Source organism: Stegostoma tigrinum, chromosome 23 (assembly GCF_030684315.1).
Source record: "Stegostoma tigrinum isolate sSteTig4 chromosome 23, sSteTig4.hap1, whole genome shotgun sequence".
Classification (NCBI taxonomy): domain Eukaryota; kingdom Metazoa; phylum Chordata; class Chondrichthyes; order Orectolobiformes; family Stegostomatidae; genus Stegostoma; species Stegostoma tigrinum.
This window is the reverse complement of record NC_081376.1, coordinates 1,700,966-1,715,228: the sequence shown is the minus strand read 5'-3', so window position 1 is coordinate 1,715,228 and position 14,263 is coordinate 1,700,966. Positions and strand designations below refer to the sequence as shown.

At 42.1% G+C, this 14,263-nt stretch overlaps 1 long non-coding RNA gene across 2 annotated transcripts in view; it reads left to right on the top strand.

Moving 5' to 3' along the window:
- LOC125462515 (uncharacterized) overlaps positions 1-14,263 on the top strand; it is a 227,177-nt gene that overhangs the window by 173,861 nt on the left and 39,053 nt on the right. For both annotated transcript variants that reach the window (XR_009447099.1, XR_009447100.1), the window contains exons 10-12: positions 3,032-3,117; positions 6,641-6,798; positions 10,637-10,748. This is a non-coding gene — a long non-coding RNA (uncharacterized LOC125462515). The remainder of the gene's footprint in view (positions 1-3,031; positions 3,118-6,640; positions 6,799-10,636; positions 10,749-14,263) is intronic.

Sequence of the window (14,263 nt, the reverse complement as noted above, 5' to 3'; positions counted from 1 at the left end):
GAGCAAAGGTTATGGAGAGAAAGCAGGATTAGGCTATCGAGTTGGATGCAGACAAGTGTGAGGTGATGCACTTTGGTAGGAGTAACCGGAAGGCAAAGTACCGGGCTAATGGTAAGATTCTTAGGAGTGTAGATGAGCAGAGAGATCTCGGTGTCCATGTACACAGATCCTTGAAAGTTGCCACCCAGGTTGACAGGGCTGTTAAGAAGGCATACAGTGTTTTAGCTTTTATTAATAGAGGGATCGAGTTCCGGAACCAAGGGGCTATGGTGAAGCTGTACAAAACTCTGGTGTGGCTGCACTTGGAGTATTGTGTACAGGTCTGGTCACCGCATTATAAGAAGGATGTGGAAGCTTTGGAAAGGGTGCAGAGGAGATTTACTAGCATGTTGTCTGGTATGGAGGGAAGGTCTTACGAGGAAAGGCTGAGAGACTTGAGGCTGTTTTCATTCGAGAGAAGAAGGTTGAGAGGTGACTTAATTGAAACATATAAAATAATCAGAGGGTTAGATAGGGTGGATAGGGAGAGCCTTTTTTCTAGGATGGTGACGGCGAGCACGAGGGGGCATAGCTTTAAATTGAGGGGTGAAAGATATAGGACAGATGTCAGAGATGGTTTCTTTACTCAGAGATTAGTAAGCGAATGGAACGCTTTGCCTACAATGGTAGTAGATTCGCCAATTTTCGGTACATTTAAGTCGTCATTGGATAAGCATATGGACATACATGGAATAGTGTAGTTTAGATGGGCTTGAGATCAGTATGACAGGTTGGCACAACATTCGAGGGCCGAAGGGCCTGTACTGTGCTATAATGTTCTATGTTCTATGTTCTATGATCAGTCATGATCAGAAAGAATGGTGGAGCAGGCTCGAAGAGCCAATTGGCCTCCTCCCTGCTCCTATCTTCCATGTTTACAATAGTCACTCTCTGAAATGCAAAGCTTGAGTAATTGTGCAAGTTTGAACTGGGTGCTGGGAGTTTGGTCAGTAACGAAGTTAAATAAGGCTCGGCAGGACAGTGCTTGTTGTTGTTTCTAACATTTTCACGCTGTAGGACCTGGTCCTTGCTGTGCTTCAAGGGAAGAAGTTAGCTAATTGGAGATATCTGCAACTTGTTAAGGTTCCAAAGGTTTACAGTGATGTGGGGATGTGTGGTATTGTTAATAAAGTACGTCATGAAGATAAATAAGATAAAAGATAAAAGAATGACAAGAGTAAGATTAGGGCCAATCAAGGATAGTAGTGGGAATCCGTGTGTGGAGTCAGAGGAAATAGGGGAAGCGCTAAATGAATATTTTTCGACGGTATTCACTCTAGAAAATGACAATGTTGTCGAGGAGAATACTGAGATACAGGCTACAAGACTAGGTGGGAAGGAGGTTCACAAGGAAGAGATATTAGAAATCCGACGGAGTATGAAAATAGATAAGTCCCCTGGGCCGGAAGGAATTTATCCGAGGATCCTCTGGGAAGCCAGGGAGGAGATTGCCGAGCCTTGGGCATTGATCTTTAACTCAGATTGTCTACAGGAATAGTGCCAGAAGACTGGAGGATAGCAAATGTGGTTCCCCTGTTCAAGAAGGCGAGTAGAGACAACCCTGGTAATTATAGACCAGTGAGCCTTAGTTCAGTTGTTGGTAAAGTATTGGAAATGGTTATGAGAGAGACAATTTATAATCATTTAGAAAAGAATAATTCGATTAGGGATAGTCAGCACAGTTTTGTGAAGGGAAGGTCGTGCCTTACAAACCTTATTGAGTTCTTTGAGAAGGTGACCAAACACGTGGATGAGAGTAAACTGGTTGATGTGGTGTATATGCATTTCAGCAAGGCGTTCGATAAGGTTCCCCACAGTCAGCTATTGTACAAAATGCGGAGGAATAGGATTGTGGGAGATACAGCAGTTTGGATCAGAAATTGGCCTGCTGAAAGAAGACAGGGATGGTGGTTGATGGGAAATGTTCATCCTGGAGTCCAGTTACTAGTGGTGTACCGCAAGGGTCCGTGTTGGGTCCACTGCTGTTTGTCAATTTTTATAAACGACCTGGGTGAGGGCGTAGAGGATGGGTCAGTAAATTTGCAGACGACACTAAGGTCGGTGGAGTTGTGAATATAATGAATGGTGGTGCTGGCTCGAAGGGCCGAATGGCCTACTCCTGCACATGTTGTCTATTGTAAAAGTTAATTGTATAAGTATGATGAAGACGGTCCCATATTTCTGGTGTTGGCAGCTTGTTCAGATAGGGAAAACACGGTTGATCTTGATTCTGCTCCTATTTGTTAAACAGAAGCCTCTTCTCGCAACAATTCTTGAATGTTGATGGGACTTTGAAACACAGTAGATTATCGTGATCACTTGTTGAAAATGGATCGCAGCAGGTAGTTCTCTTTCCTCTCAACCAGTGACCAGTCGGCAACGGTCAAACAGTATGTAACCCAGAGGACACAAGCTCCTCTGAGACATGATGTTAGTTAAGTCTCATGAATAACAACCTGCAGATGGACTGTCTGCAGATAAAGCACGGTATTAAATCTCACATATACTGCTCTCAACCGTTTTAATCGAAGTGTTTATCACTCGTTGCATCGAAACAGATCACACAAACTGAAATGGCATGAGCACAAATACCAACATAGAGGTTCTATACAGTAGCATTTTGTTTAAAGTTGTATTTATAAAATGAAAGGGCGAAGTATAATCTTCACAAATCATACTAAGATGCTATAGAAATGTGTGGAAGTGAGAAATTTGTTTTTTGATTCAATACATGTCTGACAAATGACAATTCAAAGAGATCTTTGTTTCAGCTGGAGTGGGTCGTGGAGTTGGCCTCATTCGGGGCATTTCAGTGACTATTAGACAGGCGAATGGGTGGTAATATAAGATAGGGGTGGAGGTTAGATAGACCTGAGGTTTAGGGTAAAAGTTCGGCACAACATCGTGGGCGTATGTTCGATGTTCTATGTATCTTAGGCTGTATGGAAATCAGTAAAGTCATTCAGTGACATTCTGCAATTTCCTTTTCCAGGGGTATGAGTGGAAGAATCAGAGTTCCTTCTTTGACAATTGGCTTGATGTGTCTATCCAAGTGTCACCTGGAGGAAAAATACAAGTGTAAGTACTAAATCTATCATTGCTGATACACATGTAAACTGTAGGTTTAACTGTAGGTAAACCTTGTTTAACAAACTAGCACACTGAATAAACTGACAAAAATTATACACCAGATGTTTACTGTATTCTCATAATCTCTGTGCGGGTGACGGTGCAAGTGAGAAGTCATAACTATCAAAATATGAGCAGATTTTTGAGAGCAGATTATCAAATTGGCCTGAAGCTTTCTCAGTGAGACGGAAGCTTGTAATAAAAGGATTTATTTTGTCGGCCTTGCATTTCCAAAGAATTAGTCAAGTGGAGAAATGCCTCAAAGAAAAGCTGTGTAATTATAGACTCATGGATGTTTGTTGCACAGGAGGAGGCCGTGCAGTCCGTAGTTCCAGCACTGCCCAACAAAGATCTGTCTACATTGAACTCACAGTACATTGATTAACTTTTTGATTGTTTGGCCCATGGCCCTGGAGCCTACGGCAACACAAGTGAATACCTAAATACTGCCTAAATATTCAGACACTTTCTGAATCAGTCACAGTTTTAGTCAGTGAGCTCAGGACTCCCACCACACTGGGGAAAATAGGTTCTCCTCAACTCCCCTCTTAGCTTTCTACCTGTGAACTTCAGTCTGTGCCCCCTCTTTATTGACATGTCAACTAATGGAAAAAGCAGCTTCCAGTTATCCTTTCTATGCCCTTCAAAATCTTAAACACCTTTACCAGGTCCCCTTGTCTGCCCTAATCTTGGCATCGGTCAGATGGGCAGGTCAGTGGCAGATTGATATAGCCTGAAGAAGGAATAAGATAAGACAGTACTTAATGTGGCAAAGCCTGTCGTGCCGGATGGAGGTGAGCAACGGCAGTCAGCACTGGCAAGGATGGGCGGGCCTTAGCCCAGCGCAGGGGAATACGAACCATCATGGGGGAAGTCTAGCTCAGAGTGTCTGAAAACTCGTGGCTTAAGAAAGGACTGTAATGTTTGACTTTTTAAACTTTTATTTTCCTTTTTCTACTGTTATACTAAGAAGACTGTCGTGCTGAACTTTTTAACTTATTCATTTAGTTTTATAACATAGAACATGGAACGGTACAGCTCAGTACAGGCCCTTCAGCCCACAATGTTGTGCCGAACTTTTACCCTAATCCTAAGGCCTATCTAACCTCCACCCCTACCTTATACTATCATCCATGTGCTTGTCTAATAGCCGATTAAATGCCCCTAATGAGGCTGACTCCACTCCCGTCTCCAGCATTGCATTCCACTCCCCTACGACTCTGAGTAAAGAAGGACGGATGAATCTTCTACTTCTGCAACTAAAATTTCATACCGAGGTACTTTGTACCTGAAATGGCACCGTCTGAGGTGACAGTGTACTCTTGTACCCTGTATTGAATACATGTGATAATAAAACCTAAATCTAAATCTAATGCATAGCAGGACACTGGGAAGCTTAGAGGAGAAAAGGGATCCTGGGGTGCTTGTTCATAAATTCCTGAAGGGGTCAGGTCAGGTTAATAAAGGTTGTTACAAAGACATACGGGACACCTCCTTTATCAGTCGTGGCATAGATTGTAAGAGTCGGGAGGTCACTTTGGAGCTGTTTAAAAGTTTGGTTCGGCCACAGCTGGAGTCGTGTGTGGAGTTTTGGTCACCACCCATTAGGAAGGATGTGATTGCACTGGAGGGAATGAAAAGGATGTTGCATGTGTTGGAGCATTTTAGCTTGAAGAAAGGCTGGAAAAATTCGGATTATTTTCTGTGAAGTAGAGAAGGTTTGGGGGGTGAGTGGAGGTCCTGATAGAGGCATATAAGATTATGAGAGGTATAGATGGGTTGAATAGAAAGCATTGTTCCCCTTAGTGAAAGCATGAATAACAATAGGGCATAGTTTTAAAGAGAAAGACAGGAAATTTAGACGAGGTTTGAGGAAAATTGTTTTCATCCAGAGTGTGGTCAAGGCCTGGAATGCATTGCCTAGGAGGGAAGTTGAAACGGGAAACCTCACAACCTTTGAAAAGTACTTGGATGAGCACTTGAAATGTCGTAATATTTAAGAGAATGGTCCAGTGTGTAAAACTGGGACTAGTATATGTCGTAGTGTATTTTTAGAGGTACAGCCTTAGTGGGCCATAGGACCTCTTCTGTACTGTATGATTCCACGAGAACCCCCAGCCCAGGCATCATCTTGGTTTTTCAGTAATCTCCAGGATCACACCCTTCATAGTGTGATCCCTTGCCTTGTTACCCCTCCTGAGTTCGTTCGCTCACACTTTTCCTGGTTGAGTTCCAATTGCTGTGCCCAGCTGACCAGTCTGTTGATCTCCTCCTGAAGTTTATTCTTCCTGTCTGTAAACCAATTTTGGATCCATTGTGCCACTTTGCCTTTGATCCCATGGCTGTTATTTACATGACCATTCCGTCAATATCCTCCTCACTAAATTAGTTATTCGCTCCTGACATGGTCATACACTCTGTGTTTAAGCCCAAATGATGAATATACTTGACAAATTTCAAGGGCCCTTGTGGCAAGCCCTGCACAACCCCACTCAAAGCAAACATCCTGTCAAATAGATATCCCTCTACCATCAATCACCCTGTGCTCTCTGCCTCAGCCAGTTTTGGCTCCAGTGTGCCTCTTTGCTTTTGATTCTGTTGACTGTTGTTTTCTTGATCAGTCTGCCAAGGGGTCTTTACTAAGTCCACATCAAATGCATAAGCTCATCAACATTCCAACATCTCCTCAAAAAAGGATCATATTTCTGAAACGTGACCTCATCTTAACAAATCCATACTGACTATCCCTGATTAATTCATGCAAGTGCATTCTACCCCTAAGAATGCCTCTTTATACCTTATCCAGTGTTGAGATTATTCTGACTGGCCTTTAATTTCCTGGTCTGTTCCTCTCTCCATTTATTAATATTGGGACAATGTTAAGAGTCCTTCGTGACTTCACGTGTGATTGACAAGGGTTTGAAAATTGCTGCCTGCAGCCCAGATATCTCCTCCCTCACTTCCCTTGCGAGCTGGTATACATTTCAGTTAGGCCTGCAGATGTATCCACTTTTAAAGTTGCTAAACCAGCTGCATCTTCCGATGTCTAAACCTCTGATGTTCCTAGGTCCTCTGCCCTGATATCTATACTTGCAGTGTCCTTCTCCATTGTAAAGATTGACACAAAATATTCATTGAGGACAGTGCCCATATTTTCCAGGTCCACCCAAAGATTACCTCTGTGAAAAGAACAAGGAGATATTAGAGAGATTTGAGATTTACAATCAAGAAAGAAATTGACAAAATGACTTCCTTGGAGAATCATACAACATACATTGTCCATTGTTGTAAACAAACAGAAGTTTTTGTTTCCACAGTTGTTTGCAAATAGCCAATCAAGATCATAAAATAATGTTTTAACATAATTTACAAAGCAAGGCAATTGAGGAAGATGTACTAAATGTATTGAACTCTCAACTACCTCCCTTAAGTTTAGGAATATCAATACTTTTCTTTTGGATAACTTTTGCAGATCTCTTCAAACAAGGAGCTGAACCCACAGATTTACATGACCAACGAAACCTGAGCCTTTTGCTTCACGATGCAGTCCAGATCCCTCGGCAGCTGGGTGAGGTAGTTTCGTTTGGAGGCAGCAACATTGAACCAAGTGTCCACAGTTGCTTCCCACATGTAAGTGTGCTCTGCGCCACTTCAGAAGGTCAAGCAGATCTACTTGCCAGTATGAATTTTGTGCTCATTTTCGGTTTGAATTCGTTCCAGAGGCCAACATGTACCACCACTAATCCAAGGCTATCATGTTTATAAATAGTCAATGTTTTTAATCATTAATCTAATAAAAACAATGTCAGAAACCCCAGTGATGGTGTATGAGATACCATATCACTGAGGATAGCGGACGTAAACTTGACATAATTCATCATGCAGCTGATCTTTTATTTCCCTCTTGGGCCAGAACAAACCAGAGATTAATGTTGAACACTTTGTAGAGTGGATGAGATTGGAGCCTCAGTCCATGGTGTGGCTGCCTGTTCTACATCGTGTGGCAGCTGCTGAAACTGCAAAACATCAGGCAAAGTGTAACATTTGCAAAGAGTACCCAATCGTAGGTTTCAGGTGAGATGTGCAAACCAGCAGAAAGTTAGAGCGAGTTAGTTTTTCAAGAAAGCTTTAACTTTATATGTTCTATTAGAAACTCTGTCAGTTAACGATACAACTGAAATCGTCAAAAACCCCAACAAATTTATGGATCAGAGAAGTAATTAGGACAAATTAAGTATCAACTTCTTTACCTTAATTTTTGTGAGAGGTGAGTGCTGCATGTTTTTGGTATTTTGTTCACAGTTGCATTGATCACAGACACTGTGGCTCAGAACGGATTGTGACTAGACTTCTGGTTGCTTGTGTAATTTGCAATTATTGGGAATTTACAGAAAGGCCTTTTTATTAGTCCTGTAATCACTGTGTGTGCATCCTATGAAAGTGATTGCTGTGGTGTTGCGAAATGATCGATAAAACTTCTTGTCCATAAATGGTAAATTAATTTGCAGATTTGGACAGGATTTCTAAGGGTAAATTGAGCCTTTTTGGTGAACTATTCTCCAACATTTCTAAGATTGACTATCTTGGAAAAGGTGTGTGTTACTGCCATTGATCTCATCAAACAACTCCCTGTCGAAGAAGAACTGGATGAGATCCCAACTGTGGATGAAACTATGGCTGCCATAACTAAATAAAGAGCAACAGCGACCCGGAGTCAATTGAATTCCATCTGAAGCTTGAGGAATGGTGGCCTAACTCTGAAGGCCAAGATCTGTTAGCTTTTCATGGACAATGAAGAACAGGGCAGGATTTCACAGAATCTTTAAGATGCCATATCTTGTACAAAACTGAAGGAGAAATGTCAGATTGCTCAAAGAACCATGGGATCACCAGCCTTTCCATTGCTGGGAAAATTCTGGCAAGGTTACTTCTAAATAGGTTTACGCCACCATGGCAGATGAAAACCTTCCATGCGAAGGGAACTTTGTGAAAATGTTGGAGACAGAGCAGGACCAATTTACAATAATGATTCCAGGGATGTGATATCTCATTATGAAAATGATTAGAGGAATTGGGACAGTTTTCCTTGAAGATGATAAGACTTAGAAGAGATTATTTTGAATCTTGCAAAATCATTTGAGGTCTGGTCAGAGTAGACGAGGGGAAGACTTTACTACTTGTGACAGAATTGAGAGTAAGATGCAGAAGTTTGAAGTGATTTACAAAAGAAGTAACTGCATGGTAAGAAATTGCTCGATCACAGTCTATAGAACGCATTACCTGGAGGAGGCAGTTTCAGTAAAAGATGCAAGAGAGCATTAGTTGATTCATTAAAGAAAAATAATGTGCAGGGTAAGGAAAAGGCACTAATTTGTGATATGTATTTGGAGAGCTAGTTCAAACATGATGGGTCAAATGGCTTCTTTTTACTGTGATTTGGACTTAAAACTCATTTAAAGTAAACTATAATTGGCTCTGGGACACAGCGGAAAAGGGTAAGGTAAACAGGACATGAGTTATAGGAGTGATAATGGGAACTGCAGATGCTGGAGAATCCAAGATAACAAAGTGTGAAGCTGGATGAACACAGCAGGCCAAGCAGCATTCCTGAGATGCTGCTTAGCCTGCTGTGTTCATCCAGCTTCAGACTTTGTTCTCATGAGTGATAGGAGACTTGATAGTTAGAGGGACAGATTGGCGATTCTGTAGCCGCAATCAGGAATCGAAACACAGAACTTGCATGAAAGAACAAAGAAGAGGAATAGATTCACTTGCCCCCAGCGAAGACTATGACCACACCTTCACCCCCTGTGGGAGAATCTGCCTGATGTGAATGAACTAACCACCAGTAGGTCCGCAACCAATGAGCACAACTTTCCTCGCGTGTTCATCCAGTGAGAAGCACCAAGAGGAAGGCAGCCTTTTTCCTACATTTTGTAAGCTTGACCATTTTGGAAGAGAGCCCCCCTTCATCTCTGACATTCTGTTCTCGAAAGATCAAATGTGTTGGTTCCTGATGTTGCGTGAGGCCAGTGAACTTCTACAATTCTACTACACTGTTGCTTCCAAATCTATTTCTTTACTTACCATCTCCTCAATGTTTCATATTCTCAATCTACCATCTGTCTGTCTTTATTCAGAATGTTGTTCAGAAAAGTAATTCTTTTCATCTCTTTAACTTACAAATTATGTTTGTTCCTTATGGAAACTGGTATTCTGCTTCACTTTATCTATTGCCTTGAAAATTCTGGACTAATCTGTAATTGACAGTGAGTTTCCTGTTACCAGTGCTATTTATAATAGGATTAACTGAACTTAACCACTTCACGGCATAATTTAATATTGCCTTGCACATCTCCAAAAATTTTAAGAGCCTGCTATTTGTACTTTTATGTTGGTTTTCGTGGCTATTTAGTTTCTGCTCATACATTTATGAGTGCCCTAACTGCTTGCTGAGTCTCAGAGTTTGCCTTCATGACAGGAATCCTGAAGGCAATATCCTCTGTTTTGCACCATCTCACCATATTGATGACCTGCATTCCGTATCCAGTTCTATCCATTCATCTGTTGATAATTTCACACGACATTGATCAAGTCCTTCCATTTCATTCTAACATTTTCCATCCTTGAAAGCGGTGTGGCTATCACTGGCGAAGTTATCATTTTGTTGTCCTTCACTAATTGCTGTTGAACTGAGTGGATGGGTGGGAGGGTGGTTCAGAGTTACCTACATTGCTGTGGCTCTGCAGCCACATGTAGATCAGATGGCGTAAGGATGATCGAATAGTCCCCGAAAGGACATGAGTGAATCAGATGGATTTTTACCAACAATTGTTGATAGTTTCATGATAGCGTTACTGAAAATAAGTTTCAGCTCTGGGTATTTTTTTTAAAGAAATGTCAGTTTGACCAGCTACAGTGTTGGAACATGAACCTACATTCTCCAGAGCATCAGCCTGGGTCTCTGGATTTTCAGTTCAATGATATTGCCACTTGCCCACTGTCTCTCAGCCATTATTACAGTTTATTTCTTTGCTATTTTTTTCTCTTTCCCTGGAGAACTTCCCTTCTGCTGTCTGAGCTGAAAATGTATATCCTCCTCCTTTATTGTTGCCTTTACAGCTTCACATGTTACAATCTCTGCTCGTCAGATTTACCTTTTCCAGGAAGATTCTGGCAAGGTTACTTGTAAATAGGTTTATGCCACCATGGCAGATGAAAACCTTCCATACTATGGGAACATTGTGAATATGTTGGATGCAGAGCAGAAGCAATTTACAATAATTCCAGGGATGTGATATCCCATTGTGAAAATTGACTGGGGAGTTAAGTTTCTCCCCAAACAAATTGCAGTTTCTTCAAAATATAAAGAATACATAATTGAGCTACTTAACTTGCATTCCTTCGATGGTTAAAAATATCTAAACAAAAATGAACATTTCTCTTACTTCTTGTTCTTCCTTTATAGGTACCACAGCCTCAAACACTTCAATTATGACATCTGCCAAAGCTGTTTCTTGTCAGGACGCACATCAAAGGGACACAAGTTACATTACCCAATGGTGGAGTACTGCACTCCGGTGAGTAATATATTATTCCACTTGATAGAATTGTTCCAATCTGTGGAAAGTTAGGGATTTAGCCATTAAAAGTGAAACATAGAATGAAAAAATCCCTACATCTTGGAAACAGGCCCTTTGACCCAACAAGTCCACACCGACCCTTAGACATCCCACCCAGTCCCATCCCCAGATAACCCACCCAATCTACACATCCCTGAGCACTAGTAGCATGGCCAATCCACCTAGCCTGCACATTTTGGACTCTGGGAGGAAACCAGACCACCCGGAGGAAACCTATGCAGTCTCAGGGAGAACGTGCCAACTCCACACAGACAGTCGCCTGAGGCTGGAATCAAACCTGGGTCGCTGAGGCTGTGAGACAGCAGTGCTAACCGCTGAGCCATTGTGCTGCCCTATGATGTTACACCTCTATGATGTTACCTTCTGGCATCTATGATAAAGGCCAGCTGGCAGTAATTATCGAGTGTCAGAGATGGATGGAGGTGTCATTTCCAAAGCAACTTCTTGTGCCCAGAATAACAGTTGATTCAAGGGCAACAGCCTTCTGTGGAAGGGTCTTCATTTCTGAAGAAGGGTCTCGGCCCAAAACATCAGTCTTCCTGCTCCTCTGATGTTGCTTGGCCTGCTGTGTTCATCCCGCTTTACACCTTGTTATCTCAGCTGCTGTAGTCCTTCAGTTTTCTGTCTTCAGCTTGGATACATTCCCAGAACCCAAGCCGATTTCTAACACTTCACCAAACTGTCCATTCCGCACATGTGACTGGCGCAGTCAATTTCAGTTGGCTCTTTGATTATGAGAACAAAGGCAGCACAATCAATTGCTCAAACAAGACATAAACAGATGAGTGCAATCGGCAGACTTCTTCCACATTGATCAGCTGTACCACCCGAAGGACAAGGGCAACAAATGCATGTGACCACCAGGGTTTTCTCCAAATCTTGCAACTTACTGACCTGAAGCAATAGCAGCCTATTCCTTCACGATTACAGGGTTAAAATCTTGGAACTCACTTCTGAACTGCACTGTGTGCCTGTATAGCCAAAAGACTGTACTGATTTAAGAAGGCAGCTCACCATAACTTTGATCAGGCCAATTAGCAATACGCATTAAATGCAATACCACCAGCACTGCCCACATCCCATGGAGTAAGAGAAATGATGGAGTTTAATTTGTTTACTTGTGTTGCAATGTGTAAAATCAATGAAAAACTGCTAAATCATGCAGCTGAGCAAGAGATCTGGGGATTTAAATACAATCTTCCCTCAAAGTTGAAGTAGTTTGCTGAAATGATAAAAGGCCAACAGCTTAAATCAGGCTTCAATACCAGAAATACAATATTGTGCAGAAGCTCCTTGAGGTCAAGTTGAGGTTCAAGGAGGGATATGTCATCACGCCCTTTTCTCCAGCTTTGTCACCACCATTCTTAATCTTGTCATGAACAAGCTTCCCAGTGGCCTGGACAGGATTGATGAAAAACCTTTTAACCTCAACCAGTTGAAATCAAAGAAGAAAATGACACTGACCTCACTTATGGAACTTCAGGATGTGGTTCACAATATAATTTCCACTCTCAGAAGTCTTCAAATAGGCCTTAAGGCCTTTGCAGAAGTATAGTGAAGAATTAGCCTCAACCTTGAATTTGCCACCCAGGTTGATAGTGTTGTTAAGAAGGCATATGGTGTGTTAGGTTTGATTGGTAGAGGGATTGAGTTTCAGAGCCATGAGGGCATGCTGCAGCTGTACAAAACTCTGGTGCGGCCGCACTTGGAGTATTGCTTACAGTTCTGGTCGCCACATTATAGGAAGGTTGTGGAAGCATTGGAAAGGGTGCAGAGGAGATTTTCCAGGATGTTGCCTGGTGTGGAGGGAAGGTCTTATGAGGAAAGGCTGAGGGATTTGAGGCTTTTTTCGTTAGAGAGAAGAAGATTAAGAGGCAACTTAATAGAGACATACAAGATGATCAGAGGATTAGACAGGGTGGACAGTGAGAGTCTTTTGGCTCGGATGGCCATGTTTGGCACGGGGGGACATAGCTTTAAATTGAGGGGTGATAGATATAGGACAGAAGTCAGAGGTAAGAGAGTAGTATCTGCGAGGAATGCTCTGCCTGCAGCTTGAAGGGCATTTAAATGGTCGTTGGAATAGTGTAGGTTAGATGGGCTTCGGGTTGGTTTCACAACATCGAGGCCTAAAGAACCTGCGCTGCACTGTTATTTTCTTTGTTCTAACCTCAAGATGACTAAAATCCTTTACCAATCTGTCAAGTTGTGGTCCATCTTTTCATCAAAATTAATAGAGAAATCCTCCCAAATGTAGAACATTTCCCTTACATGGGACGCTGTCTCTCTTCTCAGGCTGACATTGATACAGAGGTTATAACATTACGTCCAATCTGCGAGGGCTACCTTTGGATTCCCAAGGATGAGAATGCTCAACTGTGACATCTGTGCTGATAGCAAGATCCTTGAGTTCCAGGCATACATCGTTCAGCCTCTTCTATATGACTGCGAAGCCTGGACAACATACAGCTGCCACTTCAAAACCCTTTCAGCACAGTTTTGTCATGAATACTCCACATCAGCTAGGAGGAAAAACCTCCTAGCATCAGCATTGACACCATGATGATTTGAAACAAACCCCATTGGGCTGGCCAAGTACTTAGGATGCCCACGTTATGACTACCAAAGTAAATTTTTGTGAACTCAATGAAGGCATCTGAACAAGAGGAGGGAAAAGAAAGCATTTCAAAGACCTTGAAATGTTCCTTCAAGAAATACTACATCGAGCTCAAAGTATGGGAAATCTCCATTCAGAAGAAACCAATTTGGGGGAATCTCCTGCATGAAGGCACATAATTCTTTATGAACACCAGACAAGAAGTTGAAGTGTGGGCAAGTAACTGGGGAAAGGAATGCTAGTGTTCTCAAGGCCAAGACCATTTCCATCACCCTGAAAGACCTCCTGAACATGTGGTCAGATACGTGGCTCGAGTTCAGGCTAATCAACCCGCACAGAGCTCATGACCCGTGATACGGAATTTCCAAGCTGGGCAATCATACTCATCAGCCAGAGATGGCTCTTAATATTCTGCAGAATGTGATTTGATCACAAATGAGTACTGTATGTAGTTTTGAGCATTGCTATAGAAAGACCAGGTTTTATAGATTAATCAGAATGGTGCTGCAAGAGAAACTGGAATTAAGAGGAGATATGTGATACTTATTTTCATTTGTTTCTGGGCCACTGGCATCGCTAACTGGGCCAGCATTTATTTCCCATCCTCAGTTACCCTTGTAATTGTTGAATCGTTGTAGTCCATGTGCTGTCGGTAGACTCAGTCAGTAAGGGGGGAATTTCCAGGATTTTGACCCAGTGATAGTGAAAGAACAGCAATATATTTCCAAGTTGAGATGGTGAGTGGCTCAGACAGGATCTTGTAGGTGGTGCTGTTCCCATATATCTGTTACCCTTGTCCTTGTAGATGAAATTTGTCATAGGTTTGGAAAGTCCT